Source organism: Leptidea sinapis, chromosome 33 (assembly GCF_905404315.1).
Source record: "Leptidea sinapis chromosome 33, ilLepSina1.1, whole genome shotgun sequence".
Lineage (NCBI taxonomy): Eukaryota > Metazoa > Arthropoda > Insecta > Lepidoptera > Pieridae > Leptidea > Leptidea sinapis.
In genome coordinates this window covers 8,862,513-8,883,386 of record NC_066297.1, presented here as the reverse complement: position 1 = coordinate 8,883,386, position 20,874 = coordinate 8,862,513, and the positions used below count along the sequence as shown (strand labels likewise).

The following is a 20,874-nucleotide window of genomic DNA, read 5'->3' as shown; positions in this document are numbered from 1 at the left end:
GCTTTACATGTTTCTGTTGAGATGTTTTGGATTTCTGTGCGAATACGATCCTTTAATTCGTCAAGAGTTACTGGGTTGGTTGGCTGAAATGCAGGGGTTTTTGATCACCATGACATAGTGTCACTCCAATAACGACAATTTTGTCTATTAACATGCCCATTTAGGTGGAAGTGTGCCTTGTTGAGAAAAAAATGTTTGTAAAACTGGTGAATCGCTCTACCATTTCGTTCGCAAACTGCAACCTAGTGGCATAGTCCTGAGGCCTTAATTCCTGCACCATTTGGATTTTATAGGAATGTAGACTTAAATCTTTCTTTGAGCTAAGGTCGCAGAATCGTTGTTTCGATAGTACTCGCGTACACAAAATGCACGTTGACTACCGCTAAACGACGCCATGGTACTAAATTCCCATTGGCCGCTCTTGCAATGCGTAATCCTTCCACCCCCCTCTGCCGCTGCTGCTAGACGCGGCAACCGATTCAAATGTAAACGGACTTTTGGTCCACCCTGTATATTTTCTGTGATGAACGAAGTGGAATCTATCTATCCTATCGATAAAAGCTCAAAGGAAGTAGAAGTAAAGTGAAGAACAATATAATAGTACATAAATATAATAATAAACTAAATTTGAAAAACAAAATTTTATTAACGATGCGGGACTCGAACACACGACCTCAGGCGTTCCGTGCCCGTGCTCTAACCAACTGAGCTAACCGTTCGAGCTATGTATCGCTATAAAACCTTGTATGCTTTGTTCAACACTTTGTGTATTAATCCTAGAAGTGAAGGTTATCACTTTAAAAACATAATATAGTTATAACAAATATAATAGTAATTTACCGGAAGACGTAGTGTCGGTATGCCCCCACAAGATGGACCGACGATCTGGTCAAGATCTCCGGAATAGGCTCAAAGCGGTAAAAAATATTTATTTAATAAATGTTTTAAATAAAATATATATTTTTTGTATTAATCCCCTATCTACTATATTTTTTGGCAACTGAATCTAAAAATACTATATTCGGTCTTAAAAAATTGGCAGCCCTATGCTCAACATATAAAATATACAATGTGAACGAAATTGAAGCAAACTTCAAAATGTCAGTTTAGTTAGAGGATATCGTATTTAAAATTCTAATTAAATGAATTCTTTCAATTTATTTTTATATCCATATATACAATCATATACAAAAACGTTTATTTTCTTTACCAAGTATGTCAATATTTGTGATTGAAACCGCCTTTCAAGCATAATAGCGCCTGTGTTAGGAAACTCCGTTCTTCAATAGTTCATCACAAATCACACACCTACAATAACACTACACACAAATAGTCACACACTTATATACACTCACACATACTTACATACATATATCACCGCACTCGCCGGCGAGTGCGAAGTCTCGTCAAACCTAGAGTCCACTGGACTAACAGATATATTAGATCGTTAGTGATCTTCTCTCCATCCAGCCTAGTGAGCGGTCCGAGGTTCGAGTCTCCTTCCGAGACGCCCCGCGCCTGTGAGCTACATTTTCGGCCTCCAAGGCCCCCGCCCGGCTTCGCTGTAAAAGCCTTCAGGGCTATCAGCACAGAGGAGGTTTTTAGTCGTTAGGGGGTGTTTACACCCGAGCCCGAAATATGGGCCCCGTTTCGGGGTCTTCAATACGTAAATGTATTTTACTCCTCTCGAAAACAAAATATCTTCAATAGCATAATATTTAAGATTATTTTTTTTTTCATTTTTAAAATATGTTTATAATCTGTGGAAGGCTCCTTTGTACAGGTTGCCGGCTAGATTATAGGTACCACAACGGTGCCTATTTCTGCCGTGAAGCAGTAATGTGTAAACATTATTGTGTTCCGGTCTGAAGGGTGCCGTAGCTAGTGAAATTACTGGGCAAATCAGACTTTACATCTTATGTCTCTACCTTTGATAATTTATACGTCTAGATAGAGTCTCTTACTGTTAGACAACGCCCGACGCAATTAGAGGGATGTTATAATATTGGCCGCTATGTATGTCTATCTGTATGTCTGTCAATGTGTCTTTATGCCTGTCTGTAGTACCGTAACTCACAAACGGGTGAACTGATTTCGATGCGTTTTTTTATTGGAATGTGGTTTTTTTAACAGCTGATTATAGATTTTATTTATCAAAATTGGTTAAGCTGTTCTAATAGTACATTATAACTTACATTTTGTTGTTTTTTTTTTTAATTCAAAGTGTTCTTGTTTGTTGTATGTTCTTCTCATGAGCTCAACTTTTTCCGAACATATGATAAATTCAGTAATTTAGATGAAATGTTTATAGTGACTATTCTAAGTTACGCTTGGCTTAAGCCTTATTGAATAAAGTCTATTTGACCTTGACTTTTACTTCTAGGTCAGGAAGAGAGAGCTACGGAGATGATGCCATATATATATACGATTAAAAGACAAAGAGACTTATGTACCGTTAAGTGCTGAATAACATCTGAACACAAAGTGCGCTCAAACCCTTACCAGTGTTTTGCAATGGAAAACGACGGAAGAACTAGCAAAGGCGGATGTAAAAATTCTGTGGCATTTTTAATGTGGCTTCACCACCTTCAGTAAAATATTACTGGAAGAAGTCAACTCTTTCAGGTGATTAGAGTGAATAGAGATTTAAAACAGCTTACAGATGGTGTTGCTTATTATATACCTAGTACAGTAACTATCATTATATCATTGTTTACGGGCATTGGAACAACATTGAAGTTAATCAAAGCCAAGGATTTTGCTTAAAATAACAAGGTCACAGAATTACCTAATATCGACGACTTTATTGTAAAAATTGTGCAAAAAATAAATGATCTTAGGCTTGATTGGGCGTTCAGCCTACTTTAAAGATAAATCTACCTACTTATATGTAAGACAATGAAAATTTAAGTTTTGAATGTTTTTCAAATTATTGCATAGCTGAAATGACAGATGAAAGATGCCAACTCGTCGAATCTGCAACCAAGGCGCAATCCAATTTAGACTTTTGGTAAGAAATGCTGTATGGACAAGAAACTGCATCGAAAGCTCATGAAGTTGTTCAATGCCGCACACAAAATGGAACTCATGCTGAGGAAATATTTGGGGCTAAGCTTTGATGCGATAGAGTCTTGTGTGAGGGAAAGTGGACATAAAATATTTATTCGATTAAACCCTCTGGACTTTATCTCATTGCAAGTTATCCCCTTTTTAGAGCATCGCCGGATGGAGTAACTAAGACTCACGTTGTAGTAATTAAGTGTCTATCAAAAGCTGCGACGGTTAATATATATCAAAAATATGGATTATTGGGTAAGCAATATTTAGTACAAGCACAGACCCAGATGCTCTTATCAAAAAAAGAAAAAAAAAAGTTTTTTTTTGTGTTGACTTTGAGGTGTCAATGTATAAAATAAATGTATATTAATGTAAGTATTTATATTTATTAGGACTTCCAATAATTTTAACATTAAAAAAATACTTAAATCTATAACAATTACACATTATTAGATGTACATCTTTTTATTGGAGTCACATCATTCTCCAAAATAATTTAAAGGTAAAAAATTTGCAATATTCAAAACTCGATACGCTAAGCTGCAATTCTTTTTGTTTCTAGTATCAAGGGCCTTCTTTTTTCTGCAAAAGATTAGCCACATTCTCAAAACCTCGATCAGCCATAATCTCACTATATTTAGGTGGCAAATTTAGAAATCCACAGTCCTCAAAAATAACGGAGTCAGATGCTCTTCCCCCATGTCCCTCAGGAATAAAATCTATCATACTTTTCACATTGCTGCATGTCTTTCGAAATGTCATTGGTTTATTAGACACAACTTGTATTGATTTTGATATATTCTAAATATAATTCCTTCAGAAACGATTGTAATACCAAAATCAAGCGCAAGTGATGCATTGGATACGTGGATCTTTTTATGACTACCTCACACATGATCACATCTCTTGATGAGCATTTGCAAGATCTCAATCACTTAAAAGCTGAATGCAACAATATCATTGTTTTGAGATGCCTTATAGTATCTGAGGCTCGTCATATACACATAAAAGAACAGATTTTTGCATGTATGTTTTACGATATTCGTTATCGAAATCAGCCTCAGAATCGGTTACGTCTGTTTCATCTGAAACATCGTAATCACTGTGAGTATTTGTTGATATCAAAGATTTTTCTTCAAAACCAGAAGTCGAGGTTTATTTGTTAAGAGGATTTTGTTTCTTGATTTTGTTTTGTTTTTTAACTGTCTGTCTTGTCCGAGTACTTTATGATAAACTTTGTTTCTTAAATTTACTTGAGTTTCTTTGTGTTTCGTTTTTAAAATATCTTCTGTGGTACTACTTAAATTATCATCTCTTGTCACATCTTCTAAGGGGTCATTCAGAATATCTTGAACTCGATGAATGGAATCCACAATATATATTTTTTCAACGTCATTTGAAGTTGACGCAATACATTCACTTGAGGAAGATGTGAACTTTGCAATTTTAAGTTTTTTTACAACACAGCGCTAAGTTTTTTCAACTGATTGTTTTTGACAAGCAAACTTATGAGGCACTACGCCTTTCTTGAGTTTAAGTTTGCCTCCAACTAGTTTATACTTAACATAGTTTTCCATATCATTTTCCACCTAAAACAAAAATAATAATATTTTAAAAAACAAGTTGATAACCCGAATTAAAATCGTGAATTAAAAACCATGATTAATGTAAACGTTAATGTCTGTTTTATGAAAATAAGGGACGACACGAGCAGGACGTTCAGCTTATGGAATTGATGCGCCCTACCCATTACAATGCAGTGCCACTCAGGATTCTTGAAAGAGCCCAAAAATTCTAAGCAGCACTACAACACATTGAGTGTGTGGAACCCATAATCTAGCCGGCATCTATATCAATATGTGCAAAGGAGCCTCTCGCTGGTAAAATAAGTGATGCACAGTTAAAGGTTGTTATCATTAATAAAAAATTTAACACGAAAACTAAGGATAAATGCGGGACACGAGTTTAATACTTCTGACAAAACATTAACTCGTAAAATATCTTCTCTATTTCCATATCTTTATATTGCGGCCCGCCAATACAGTCGGTTGAGAAGCACTGCACCTGCGCTACGTAAGTAGCCGTAAAAAAAAATGGCCGCGCGGTAATTCTCGAGTGCCCGCGCAATGCCGACTACCGCGTCGCATGCGACAGGTAGGTCAAGTTTGGTTGGTCGGTATTGGATTCACGGGTGGACCAGTCTAACTTAAGCTGTCACATGCGCGGGCACGGCAGATTTTTAGGTTATTTAATATGGATAGTTCAGTGAAAACATACTGATTCATAATTAAAATTCTTGCGCCTTAAGGATGTATGGATTAAACAATCAAAAGTGGACAAGTAGGTAGGTTAAGTAGGTAAAAATGGCAAGGATAAATAGAGAAGAAGAAAGATAAACTTATTATCAACAAATACTTACATCGAAATGGTCTTCACAGCAATGCGCTTTAGTTTTAGGGCCTATTGTATCGACTCTTCTTACGGCTTTCATCCACTTGTTCCTCATTTCTGGGTCCTCAGGCACATAAAAAAAGAGTTTATCAGGTGTTTTAACTGTTGAATTGAAGCACCGAGGCACTATACAGTATTTCTTTTCCATTTTAACCACAGAGAACTGTTTGATTTAGATTTTACTGCGCAGTGTCGCGGCGTGCGATCGAGACCGCGACTGTCGAATGACCGGGGGCGTGACGTCATCGGCTAGTGAGCGCCCGCTCGCGTCACAGAGTACTATTAGCTATGGCCCGCGTTCTTAAAAACACCGAGTACTTTTAGTTATAGTAGTTAAAAAACTACACATTTGATCATAAATAACTCAGCATTTTTTTATGATAGTATGAATAAAGTAGAAACACAATTTTTGCACGTAAAGTAAAAAAACGTTTGCCACACCCATTATTGACGCTATATAATAACTATAATTGATTCCCAGGCTTACCGAACGATTAAAATATTATTATTTTCCACTGTTGAGTAATATTTACATCAGATCCTTTACAAATGACTGACTAACACCGCAACTTAAATAAAAACCTCTACCTACTATACTTACTCGTATTAACTTATTGAGAAATAGGAACTTATGTAAAATTTAAAAAAAAAAATAAAAGATTTCTATTTGTAAAACACTGACAGTATTAAGAAAACTGTATTGCCCAATAAAATCAAAGGTTAATCTAAATCTAATTTCTCTAATTCTAAAACAGTTAGCTTATTGCCAACATTAAAACACCCAATGTCCTAATAACAATTACATCATCCAAACACGTGTTGTAATTAAATTCAGTACAACATTATTTCATCCGTTTTCATAATAACAGGATGCTATTAATATGGTTCCTAGGACTGGCTTTGGGTTGGACTTACTTAGGTTAGGTTATGTTAGAACAGTTAAAAATAACACACGAGACGAGCGTAGCGTGCCGCGGTAGCGGCCGGCGAGTACCAGAACCGAATTGTAGGCGTTTCCCCCCCTTCACAAATTAGGGAGGGTAGAATTTTTTCGTTTTTTCAGAAAATGCCAGAAACGAATTCTAGGCGTTTCCCTTTCTTTCCTCCCCATAAAAATGACCCAATCCTTAAAAATTTCATAATTTGAGGTTAGGTTATAATACTCATAAAACCTTTTTTCTCTGGAACGGTACATTACCTTGTAATAAGAGTGGTAGCATTATAATCGTGGACTAAAGCTCTATCAACTACAATATTTTTTACCTCCTTAATCATGCTACGGGATACTAAGTTTTAACCCTGGCTTTTTTAATGTTAGCAGTAAGCTAACTGTTTCAGAATTTTTTATATATTTCATATTATGATTTGATTTGATTATGATTATGATTCATGTTATGGGTGTATAAAGTCTTGTAACTGTTGATAGTTAGGTATTAAAAAACTCATGTGATACTATTTACTCACATTCGTGTTTTAATACCCTTTATTACACAACAGATGCATAAGTAAAACAAATTATGGTGAGTTATTTAAGTTATGTTAAAGAGAATGAATTATGCGCAAACCTTGAAAAAGTAAATATTATCTGTGCTATGTCGCTGTTAAGTGTCAAAAGTCAAAACATAGTTTAGGCGCTAAGGATCATGCCAGACTCTGTACCAACCATTTGCATCATTTACACAAAATGTAAATATTCAAAAATTATGTAATGAATATAATATGACCATTTTAAATTGAAAAAATAATACAAAACTTGTGGATAGTAAAATGTAAAAAAAGGAACTCAACCTTTCTCGTCGACTACCTATTTCTCAGGCGGCCATTTGCATTACTTCCTTCGCATAAACGATCAACAAAAAGACTTAAATTACTTGGTAGTATAAAAATCCTGTTGAATAGTAAATCTCATATAATTATTTAAATAATACTTATTAAGTATGCAAATATATCTATACAACTTGAAACGATCATAGCAACGACAGCATAGAAGGTGTCGTTAAGATTATCGTAAAAGTATCGTTTGATTATTTGTGAAATTCGAATATTCGTCTGAGACATTTTCAACTAAGAGTAGGGTTAGGACCGATAATATCGAAAAATATTTTGTTCGTTCAATCATCGTTTCGACATTGAATGTGATGTAACTAAGAGTAGGATTTGACACAACTAATGCCACGATATATTGAATATCGATTTTAGGAGTAGGCCTCCTGGTCCCGGACCATATTCGATATTTTTTTGCCATATGGCTAGGGATCCCTAAAAATAGCTATTATTACAAACGATTTAAGGCGAGGTTTTTCCCAACACTTCAGGTAAAAATTGCGCGAACGTTAGATTCGATAGGTACGCATAGACACGGGCGTCGGGCATGGCTGAGAACGAACCGAGCGATGCGGGTCAACGACCGCCGAACCAGAAGGACCGCGTAATATTTTTTAAAACTTACAGTTGTGGTAGAGTACGGAATTACTGTGATAATATTTTTTATGCATTTTTGAAGTGAATCTTTTTTATCGACGTATGAGAGAAATGTTATATTACCCGCAAAATTATGATTTCAACATTATGGATATCGTATCCGTGATTCTCGAAGGTGCAGAGAACTAATTTGGGATCATTTTTGAAATCCAAGATGGCCACCGCTCAAAATTCGTCCTCGACACCCTCGAGAACCTCGGATACGGTATCCATATTGCTGAAATCATAATTTTGTGCGGCGGCCATATTGGATTTCAAAAATGATCAAAAAATCGTTATCTGCACCCTCGAGAACCTCAGACACGATATCCATATTGCTGAAATTATAATTTTGTGCGGCGGCCATCTTGGATTTCAAAATGATCACAAAATCGTTCTCTGCACCCTCGAAAAAATCGGACACGATATCCATATTGCTGAAATCATAATTTTGTGCGGCGGCCATCTTGGATTTCAAAAATGATCACAAAATCGTTCTCTGCACCCTCGAAAAAATCGGACACAATATCCATATTGCTGATATCATAATTATGAGCGGCGGCCATCTTTGAATTCAAAAATGAGCACAGAATCGTTCTCTGCACCCTCGAGAACCTCGGACACGATATCCATATTGCTGAAATCATAATTTTGTGCGGCGGCCATCTTGGATTTCAAAAATGATCACAAAATCGTTCTCTGCACCCTCGAAAACCTCGGACACGATATCCATATTGCTGAAATCATAATTATGAGCGGCGGCCATCTTTGAATTCAAAAATGATCACAGAATCGTTCTCTGCACCCTCGAGAACCTCGGACACGATATCCATATTGCTGAAATCATAATTTTGTGCGGCGGCCATCTTGGAATTCAAAAATGATCACAAAATCGTTATCTGCACCCTCGAGAACCTCGGACACGATATCCATATTGCTGATATCATAATTTTGTGCGGCGGTCATCTTGGATTTATCTAACTTCCTTATATACAAAAATCCCGTGTGGCATAATATTCAAAATAATATTACGTAAATTTTATTTTAGTACTTTCCGACTTACATTTGCCTATATATTTCAACAAATACGCTGTCGCATCACCATTGTTTTTACTATGATTCCCGCTTTGTACTTGTCGGCTAAAATCTTACGTAATGTGAGCCCGAGAGACGCGAACACAGTACCTTCCTTGACAGTGGTCACGGGCGTACTGCTGGCTTGAGCGAGCATGCAACCAAGGCGTCGCGTTTGGTTTATTACGAAAAAAATTAATATAAAATAATTCACAAAGCGTATTGATAAATCCCACAGTGAAAACTTATAAATACTAATAAACTATCGAATATAATAAGTTTTGTGTTTATAGCTATCATAGTTTTATGATAATATAAACAATTCAAATAAAAAAGACTATTTTTCAAAAAATAAATCTATCGAGATTTTTTTTCGTAATCGTGTTTTCGAAACAGCGATAATTTAGATAAAGAAATGAAGATAAACATGTCAAAAAATTGGAACCGTAGTATTTGTAGAAGTATTTTAAGTAGATTTTTAAAAATGTTACTTTATAGGACTATAGCGCCTTAACGCTTTACAAGTTTATATTTTTTATAAGCTACTGCTATTATTTATTGCATTTTCGCTATCCTTTATTGTTTCGACGTTTGTTGACAAAAATATCGCCTTAATTATATACTTAATTCGTTTTTGGTGGAACCTTCGCGGTTGACTTATATACTTGCTAAACAAATTATATAGACATAAAACAGTAGGTAAGGAAACAATCTATTGAGCGCCGGGAATTGAGTTTAGCATTATTAACACTGATTATAATGTTATACAATATCAACTTAATGATAATTTATTTATTTTATTAGGAAGAATTACAAAAATCCCTACATAAATTACCTGACTTGTATGGTAGGTTTTGTTAATTTCCTAATTTCATTACATCATACATTGGTTGTTTTATAACATAAACTTCTTATATATAAAATTTTCGTGTCCCGGATGTTACCAAACTCCTCCGAAACGGCTGAACCGAATTGTATGACATTTTGTGTGCATATCGGGTAGTTCTAAGAATCGGCGAACATCTATTTTTAATAACCCTAATGATAAGGGTGACCCACCCCTACATATATATTTTTTGTATTTTTTGACATTTTTTATTATTTTTATTTAGCATTGAAAAATACATACAACTTCAAATTTTTGCCCTTCTACAATATACATTCATTTTTGTATGGCCATTTTTATATTTATTCTGTTACATCCACAAATCCGCTATAGAATTGCAAGATGGCAATCGAATACAATAATTGTAGATAGGTCTGAATTTTAAATATTGTTTTTTTTTAGGTAATTATTTTAGATGGCAATACAACGCTTGCTGTGTCAGCGAGTCTTTTATGTAGCTATTTCACACATATTTAGCATGTATTCCCCTTAAAAGATAATGCATTTACTAATAAGACCTTTGTAACTTAGCATTATCATAAATGTAATATTGTAATTACCACTGTTGATTCTAAATTAAAACATCCAAAAAAACACTCTAAGCTAAATATATCTAAGGTAGGCTGCGACTTGCGACTCCATGAGGGTGTTTACACAGCATATTTAGCAGAAATATAATATAACTATTAAAATACAATAAAAATTTCGACCTTAAAACTAGTTTTAGGTACTTAATGTAATATTATAGACGCACTTATGCGTTCTCTTACGATAGAAAATATAAATTTGGACAAACAGACGTGTCTAGGTAACTATTATAATATTAAGATTGTTGTAAGTAATATAAACTAATTAAGGATTCTATATTATACTAGATTTCCATTTATAAACAGATGTACTGTAGATGTCAGGTACTTCACTTTTTTCGAGCAATGTATTGACGATAAATTCTATAGATATACAAAGACAGTTGTGGTACAAGACTGATAGAACAATTTGATTACGCATTGTAGAAACTGGAAGTAATGAAACATCGTGTACAGGGTACCGATACATTGGCCCAGTAATTGATCCGGCGTAAGTCGTAACATATTTTATATTACCAAAATTAGTATTTGTTGAGCGAATCGAAGCGAAGCTGGGCGGAGCTCCCACCGGGTGACTCCAATTGATTTCTGTGTTCAGTTGTTTCTCGGCCATTTCTGGACCGATTTAAAAAAAAATTGAACTCATAGAAAGCTTTCAAAATTTTCTAAGTTATTCTCGAGACAGAATTTCGACATGATTCAATTATTAAAATTAAAAACAAACATGATTTACAAATTATTCTAAATTTGCACGCGGTATTTATTTTTATTTAAAAATTGAGCCGATTGATCAAATCACAATAAGTTTTAATTGTAGCACTGCTATCAATCGAGAGTGATTCGACTCCCAGGTTCTTAGTTATTGAATTATCTAATCAGCACAAGTGTCTCATGTGACCAAATAAGGCGCTAATTCCTCATGTTTAAATATGGCGCCAAATACCAAAAGATTGTTTTTGTTTGAATTAATTTTGTTTTGTTTTTGTACACAGACTTAGTTTACCTCGCTTCGCTCAAACATACGCCGCAGCGAAGCGGTACGACGAGCGGTTGCGGCATCCTAGTTATATTCATTATTATTATAAATTGTGATGAAATGCGAAAATTAATGTTTGCGAAGTGTGACATCTATACCTTACTAGACATACTACGTACACAGTGTAAAATAATTGAAAAAAGTTATCACACCGTCCGAGAGATGGCAGACAAAAGTAAAATTTTATAACACAAGCATAATAATATTACATTATTAGACTACTACTCACCCCAAAGTCTTTGTGCTAATCAACGGTGTCTTTAAGTTAAGAAATCCATTTAGCCTACTGGTACATTTCTCTCTTCCATCTGCAGCCGAGGTAGAATCCGCCCTGTCAACAAAATACATCATAAGCGCCACCTCTTAATACTTCATAGCAATACTGTCATCAGTTTTCCTTGTGGTACTGTAAGCTGCTCATAGATGTCTCTTTTTCATGGCCTTTTATTATTAGCGGAAACAAAAGCGATTACTTAAAGATTTTGTGTTTACAGCTGACTTTATTGCGTAATGTAGTACTCATGAGTTTTCCTTATCAGTCACGAACATAAGGTATCATATAGCTACTGTCCATGGGAAGAGCCATAGAATTATATTATAGTAGCGTGTAGATGAACAAAGCGTGGAAGGGAGAAGAACATCTCTTACTGTCTTTGATAGACAAGTCGTAAACAGTCAGCCACGCTTGGAATTAGCTCCTAATTGTTTTGAATATTTTTATTTATATTTTATTTTATTCGGGAAACAAATAGGATAAAAGTTTAGAATAAGGCGAGCTATTAATTACAATTTAAAAGTATTATATGTATTAAATTGATTTAAAAGTAATAAAATATTATAAGAAGATTATTAAAGAGATGCAATATTATCTAATACAAATAAGAATAATTCAAACCAAGCCATTTTCTTAATTTCTTCAATCAACTTCTGTAACTAACCTGAAAAGTTATCAATTGAACAGTTCTTTGTTGTATAATAAAAAAAAACGGTGAATGAAGTCATTTTATGTATATTTGGTGCGTGTAAGTTAAATAAAGATTTAAGTATTATCTATATATCATTTTTATACTAATGTACCTTGTGCCACCTATAATATAATATAAATTTTATGTAAATTTACTTAGAAATTATAATATGATTTAATATTAGTTATAATTATTTATTTATAATTATATTTTATAACTCTGTACATTTTCAACAACTTTATGAAAAAAAATAATTAGAATGTAGGTCTACAACAGCTGTTTACTCCAAATGTTATGAGGGGCTGCTGAAAACCAGTGTTGTGTTGGTGTCTTCTGCACTGACCAACAATATACTGAGTCAGCTCCTTTTAGCATGGAATCACGCGCCGCACAGTTCTATATTTTTTTTTACATTTTTGTTACATTTAATTTATAACTTTAAGATTTATAATGTAAATTGAAAGTGTGTGTTTTTATTGTTAATAAAGTGATTCTATTCTAATTCGCAAAGATTGTCTTGGACATCGGAAGCTAAGGCAATTTAGAAGAAGTAATAATATTATGAAGTAATTTTACCAGAAAAATTTAATCCTACGACGTTTTTCCAAAGAAATTAAGTTAGGAACACATTGATCGTTAAAACCACTAGTTAATTCACACATTGATGATTCAAAATACGCATCATCGGCCTGTCAGATCGATTTTTACGTGAGTAGTTAGATTAATAACTATATTTTGTTAATCAATGCATTAGTATATTATATGTTTAGGGGAACAGCACAGATGCATAGATCTAAACCCGCTACTTTGAATGCTTTTGTTCAAAGTCAAATAAACTTCAATTCAATTAGGCTTAAACTAAGCGCTTCTTAATCGTCACTACAATTATTTCTTTTAAATTACTGAATTTACCATTATGTTCGTAAAAAGTTGAGTTCGTGAGAAGAACATATAAGAAACTCAACGGCCACTCTTTTCAATTAAATAGAATATTTTACAATGGCTGTAATATACATAACAAATTAGTTTGTAATGTGCTAAATCCAATATATGTATCACGTTGAAGTAATATAACTTATTTCAAGGAAATTAATAAAGAATTAAATGTACAAATATAAATTATCGTATTTTAGATGCATCAACCTTTAGAGCTTGAATTCATTGTTTGTGTAAGGATGCTTCGTGAACATGATGGTCGTGATTACTGTCACAATTATTAATTGCATCCAACAAATTATACATTGATTTATAAACTATAACAGGTCGACCTGGCATCACAAGCAGCACCGGTTGACGAGTTGACGCATGGACCAGCCATCGTTCCCTTCGCACATATTTGAGGGAAGGAGACGACCCGGCACACGACGCCACCGCAAGCAATGCCATTCAGTGAGCAGACGAACCTTGTTATAGCATGACAACTAAAAATTACTAAATTAATACTGTTGTTTTCCTAATCTTTACCCTGGACTATTCCTAAAAATAATATGCTATTAAACAAAATCATAAGAAATACCTGTGGATACAATTATATTTATTTGGCCTTGTAAGGACCTTCGATAAATTTTATTATAACTAAATAGAGAACGTCAAAAAAAATAGACTTTAGAACTAACCTCTATTTTTAGCAGTTCACGCACACTAACACAAAGTGACACACAAGTCGCGAGTGTAAGACGTAGCTTGTCACGCACACTAAAGCAATATTCCTGGATTGTTTTTGTCGGCTGTCTAACAGCAAGAGACCCTATGTAGAGTCTAGATGCCTAAATTATCAAAGGAAGTGAATATAATAAGAGTTTTTAATAACGTATAACTTTAAATATAATTATGATATTACTTAGCGGTAATATCAAAAATAAACAGAAATAAAGAGTAAAAGAAATAATTTATGTATAAATTTTGTTTGCCAAAATCAGGGCGACCCCAGACACTATCACAGTTCATCACAATTTGATAAATATTTTTGCAACGCATTGGGAACAAACATGCAAACATTGATTTCTTATTTATAAAGAAGAAGAACATAGTAGATCCGGAAAGATATTTTGATAATTTTTAATGGTATTTTTTGAATTTTCGGAATATGGAAAAGCGTTAAAATCCCCCAAAATATACTTGAGTGCTCGTGTTTTAGACTAAAAAAATTAATATTTTAATCATTATTATTTTATGTATTGTATAAGTAGATGAATTTCCTTAAACTCAATTTATATCAGAAAACTAAAAATCAAAAAAGTGTTATAACAGTTTTCCTACCAACGTGGCTTTCCTTTGCTGCTACAAAATCAAGCCAAGCCTGAAAACAGCCAACTGAAACATAAAAATATTATTATGTTTGCATTTTGGTTAAATTTCATTTATAATTTATATTTATGTTAAGCACACGACCTTAACACAGGATTAGCTTATTAAAAGGAATTTTCCCGGGAAATCGTTGACCAGTGCCGGAAGAAACTTTTACGCGTATACTTAACGCTTTTGCATAGTTTGCGCAATGAGGGAGAATTTAAATATACTGTAGACTAGCATTATATTATAAGTTTATAGATCTTCTTGTACTTTACTTCATAAAAAAAATAAAAATAATGTTAGTAATTTTCGCGTTTCATTTTTCTGATACCAGAAACTTTGCTTCATGTTCTTAAAATTAAAGTTATTATATTTTTATAATCGCTTATAAAATCTTCGTAAAATACCTTTATTTATTTATTTACGGTGTGTTTGGATGATGTAACTACTGTACTCAATAACTTTTGTTTTGTATTAATTAACATTAACTTTTTTGACTTACCAGATATTTTTGTTGCGTCACTTTACATTTATATTGTAGTTGAAATGATTTGTAAAACGATGAAGCTATTAATGTTGATTTAAAAAAATGGCAATCTCATTAAAGCTCAACCTTTCGCGAAGTAGCGGTAAATTTAAAAAGAAAAGAAAACTTGACATTCATCAGCGTTATTTTCGTGAACTACGTGAATAAAGTGGTTTTGATTTTATTTAAATGCTTTAGGCACATGCTATCCTTTTCACCCGGTATTCACTCTTTTGCTAAAATTAAGCCATGCCTGTACGAATTTAATATAATATTAAATATGTACACTTATTTTATCCCACTTGTATGTTTATTATTGAATGTTATTATTAAATATATTATATTTATATATATATACATATTAAATATATTTATTATTCAAACAAAACAAATCTTATAACTATATTTACAATAATACGACTACATAAAATTAAAACTATCATTACGTGGAAGCGTACCAAGAATACTGGCAGCACTTCCACGTTGGATAGCAAGGCTGATCCGTTGATCGAAATAGCTGCCAGCGCTTGGGTTTCCAGTAGCCTTATTGAGGCGCGAAGATGGGCAAAGTGTCTCGACACCAAACGGCACAAAGATGTATGACTGACTGAGACCAACATATTTGCGACGCTTGCTGTCTTCGGCAGTCGAAGCAGCAGCCCCAGCACCAACTGACGTAACTCACGGACATGAGAAGGAGCCAGAGTGTCGACGCAAGTAGCGTCCCACACCAGCGCCCTTCCCCGTGCCCAAGCCACCAGCGTCATTCCATCAGGATGCTTGCCATCGCGGCGGATAATACCATTGGCTCTAAAACAGCTGGTATATTAAAAGCGGCAAACGCCCTGCGGATGACTTCATTAATACTGGCGTGACGACTGATATGGCCTGCCGCTTTTAGGCAGGATAACCCGTGACGTCCAAGAACATCTACCTGAACGCCACATCTACATTGATGTGGTTCATTCAGTTTTATACCGGAGTTAGTGAGTTTAGAGTCATAAGTTTTTTATATTTTTGTGTAGGTAACTAATTTATAAAGTAATTTAGATAGTAAGTAAACGAGGAAATTTTCATATGTTAACAATGTTTTTAAGTACTTGTAATTTAATTAAGTAATTAATTGCATGTCGAGTTAGCCCGTAAATGGGGTATACGATGTTAAATAATATAAGTAATTAATGTGTAAATATACTATAAGGCAACACATTGTATACAAAGTGGGCTCCCTATTAAATAAATAAATAAAAAATCAGCCTTCTTTTATTAGCCGGCCAGATTATTGGTAGGTACCAAAAAGGCGCCTTTTTCTGCCGTGAAGCAGTAATGTGTAAGCATTAATGTGTATCGATCTATAGGACGCCGTAACTAATGAAATTACAGGTGACGAGCGCAATTCTTAAAAAACCCCAAAAAATTCTGAGCGGCACTACATTGTAATGGGCGGGCCATATCAATTATCATCAGCTGAACGTCCTGCTCGTCTCGTTCCTTATTGTCATTAAAAAAACAGCACCTATTATTAGAAATATTGAACTAACTCAGAATATTTCTTTACTTTAACTTATTTGTAAAATTGCAAAAGAATTATTTAAAAATATCACAAAATTAAAAAAGTAAGTAATTATAAAGTATGAAATGTGCAACATTTGCAATTGGGTATGCCATAGCAAGGAGGTAGGCCCCCCACAAGGTGGACCGACGATCTGGTCAAGATCGCCGGAATACGTTGGATGAGAGCAGGGCAGGACCGATCGTCGTGGAAATCTTAGGGGGAGGCCTTTGTCCAGCAGTGGACGTCTTCCGGCTGATGATGATGATGATGCCATAGCAATATAATAAAATAAATATGAAATTATTTATTATTCATTGCGATAACAGGGCGACAGATATTACGATAGCGTGTCCGTAGCATTTTTTTTTGTAGGACAAACGAGCTTACGGGTCACCTGGTGTTAAGTGATCACCGCCGAGCACATTCTATTGCGACACCAGAGGAATCACAGGATATTTGCCGGCCTTTAAGGAAGGTGTACGCTTTTTTTTTGGCGTGTCGTGCGAAGGTGGAATTCGGCGGCAGGCATCAGTTGAAACAGCTCTTCGGAACATTCTCTGTGATACATGCGGTAGAAGACACAATGATGCGCCAGACCAGAGATGACAGCTCCAATACTCCATACGTGACCGGACCTGCACTTTGACCTGTTAAGCGATGCTCACATACTCTACAGGACGTGCGATTGGTCAGAACTCTGTCGGTACCTACTGTCTGATCGCGTGTTAAACTGTTTCTGTTTAATGTTAAAGAGCAAGAAAACAAAATATTATATGGAAGTAGCAAATGTAAAAAATGAAGATGCAAGTGTTTGTTAAACGTAGTGGTTATAAAACCGGCGAAATCTAGTCATTGTGATAACTGCTTAGTTTTTTACGTGTACTCAGCACTTGTATAAAATTGACGAATATTATAATAGGATAGTCTCTGTACTTCAGACGGGCGCTAAAATTAGCGCGGGTAGCCTAACTGGTGCACTGAAGAGGCCTAAGAAAATCTTTGGTTGGAACTACCACCTCAAAGATAGTCATCAAGTGGCTAAAATGTATTATGAGTAGTGGAGCTGTAGTGGTAAGCCCAGTACAGGTGAGCTATATGACAACATGGTGTAAAGTCGTAAGACCTTTAAGAACAAACTGAAGTGGTGTCAAAATAATGAGGAGAGAATAAAACTAGACGTATTAGCAATGCACAGGTCCGATAAAAATTTTGCTGAATTCTGGCAATCGACAAACTCTTTAAACTATAAAAAGAATGTACCTGTGACAGTCGAAGGTGAAAATGACAGAAGTAAGATTGCCAACTTATTTTCACATCTCTTCAGGGTCAACCCGATATCGGCCCGGACTGCTTGTATGCCCAATGAGCGACTTACTGGTGATACTGACAATGTATGTTTTACTGCTAATGACGTGGCTACAGTGGTTCGAAAGATGAAGAGGGGAAAATCTCCGGGTCTCGACGGATTAAGTCTGGAACATATTCTGTATGCTGGTGAGTTAATATATGGGGTTTTAGCCAAACTATATAATAGTTGCATAAATTTTTGTTATTTACCGAAACAGCTTATGAATATTGTGGTAGTTCCAATCCCAAAGAACAAAACGGGTGACCTTTCTAGTGTCAAAAACTACAAACCGATTTCGCTAGGCACTGTGATAGGGAAAATACTGGAAAGTATGATTCATCCAAGTCTGAAGGAAGGCATCGAGGTAAATGATGCTCAGTTTGGTTTCCGACCCGATCTCTTGACGGATTCAGCAATTTTCTGTCTTAAAGCAACCATCAACCATTACGTCAGCAGAGCAACATCTGTTTACGCATGCTTTCTCGATTTGAGTCGTGCTTTCGACCTCGTAAATTACAATTTACTGTGGGAGAAATTACGCGCCTCGAATGTACCATTGAAAACGGTGAATCTGTTGGGATATTGGTAAGGAAACCAAACAAACAGTGTAAGATGGGGCGACGTGACCTCTAGCGAATATAGGCTAGAATGCGGCGTGCGCCAAGGAGGTTTGACCTCTCCCGATCTTTTTAGCACAGGCTAAACATTAAGGATTGCGGATCTGAGAGGCACCAGGGTCGGCTGTCACATAGGCTCCACGTGTATGAATAACTTTAGCTACGCTGATGACATGGTGCTTCTGAGTCCCTCAATCAAGGGTCTCCGTAAACTGTTAGCGATCTGCGAACGGTATGCCACAGAACACGGCTTAAAATATAACGTTAAAAAGACAGTTGCGATGGTGTTCCGTTCAGGCAGAGGCCCGGTGTCGATCCCCGAGGTTTTCTTGGATGGACAGAAACTCGAGAGGGTTGAGCGGTTCAGATATCTCGGTCACATTGTGACTGAGTACCTCAAGGACGACGAAGATATTGAACGGGAGAGACGTGCTTTGTCTGTTAGGTGTAATATGCTGTCGCGTCGCTTTGCTAAGTGTACTGACCCAGTGAAGGTGACGCTGTTTAGAGCTTACTGTCTAAGCTTACATACATGCCAACTTTGGGCAAAGTACACCAGGCGTGCCATCAACAACATCAGGGTGCAATACAATGATGCGTATCGTATCCTGATGAAGTTGCCTCGGTACTGTAGCGCGTCGGCATGTTCGCCGAGGCCAGAGTACCGGATTTCTTTGCGATCATGAGATCGCGTATCGCAACATTCTGGAGCCGATTGCGAGAATCCAAGAATGAGATCCTGAGCACGCTGTTCAGTGCACCAGGAGGCTTATAGGAAATAAATAGACCTGAATACAGAATTGTATTTTAATTTATTTAATATTAAATTTAAATGTATTATATAATTTTACTTTATACATATATTATTGTAATTTTAACTGGGTGCATACCTTTTAATAAAGATATATTATTATTATTATTATTATTATTATTATTATTATTATTATTATTATTATTATTATTATTATTATTATTATTATTATTATTATTATTATTATTATTATTATTATTATTATTATTATTATTATTATTATTATTATTATTATTATTATTATTATTATTATTATTATTATTATTATTATTATTATTATTATTATTATTATTATTATTATTATTATTATTATTATTATTATTATTATTATTATTATTATTATTATTATTATTATTATTATTATTATTATTATTATTATTATTATTATTATTATTATTATTATTATTATTATTATTATTATTATTATTTTTATTTTTAATTTTTCTCAGCCTTTCGCTGGTTTGCCTGCATTTACGGGTCGAAACCAAGTAAATGCAGCGTGTGGTGTGTTAAATTTATGTGTAGGGTGAAATGTCGTGTTCGTCAATTTGTAAGAACTTTCTAACGATTCGGCATGTATTTAAGATGGCGACTTTTTGTAAGGTTATGTAAAGGGTTTCCTTTAGTTCTAGTAGTTTAAGACTATGTAACAGATGGTTTGGGATAACACCTGTGGTGGAAAGGACTATTGGAATTACGTATACTTTTTTTTGGTTCCAGATTCTAGCCACTTCATCCTTCAGTTCAGTATATTTGTTGATTTTTTCAGAAATTGTTTTTTGTAAGTTATGAGTGTTTGGAACAGCAATGTCTATCAGGTAGGTTATTTATTATTATTATTATTATTATTATTATTATTATTATTATTATTATTATTATTATTATTATTATTATTATTATTATTATTATTATTATTATTATTATTATTATTATTATTATTATTATTATTATTATTATTATTATTATTATTATTATTATTATTATTATTATTATTATTATTATTATTATTATTATTATTATTATTATTATTATTATTATTATTATTATTATTATTATTATTATTATTATTATTATTATTATTATTATTATTATTATTATTATTATTATTATTATTATTATTATTATTATTATTATTATTATTATTATTATTATTATTATTATTATTATTATTATTATTATTATTATTATTATTATTATTATTATTATTAT

General features: G+C 34.1%; 1 long non-coding RNA gene across 1 annotated transcript in view; it reads right to left on the bottom strand.

Annotated features, from left to right (window-relative positions):
• Nucleotides 1–11,779: 11,779 nt before the first annotated feature.
• The window catches only part of LOC126974751 (uncharacterized), a 173,108-nt gene continuing 164,013 nt past the window's right edge, over nt 11,780–20,874 (bottom strand). The window contains exon 4 of the long non-coding RNA XR_007731572.1: nt 11,780–11,882. This is a non-coding gene — a long non-coding RNA (uncharacterized LOC126974751). The remainder of the gene's footprint in view (nt 11,883–20,874) is intronic.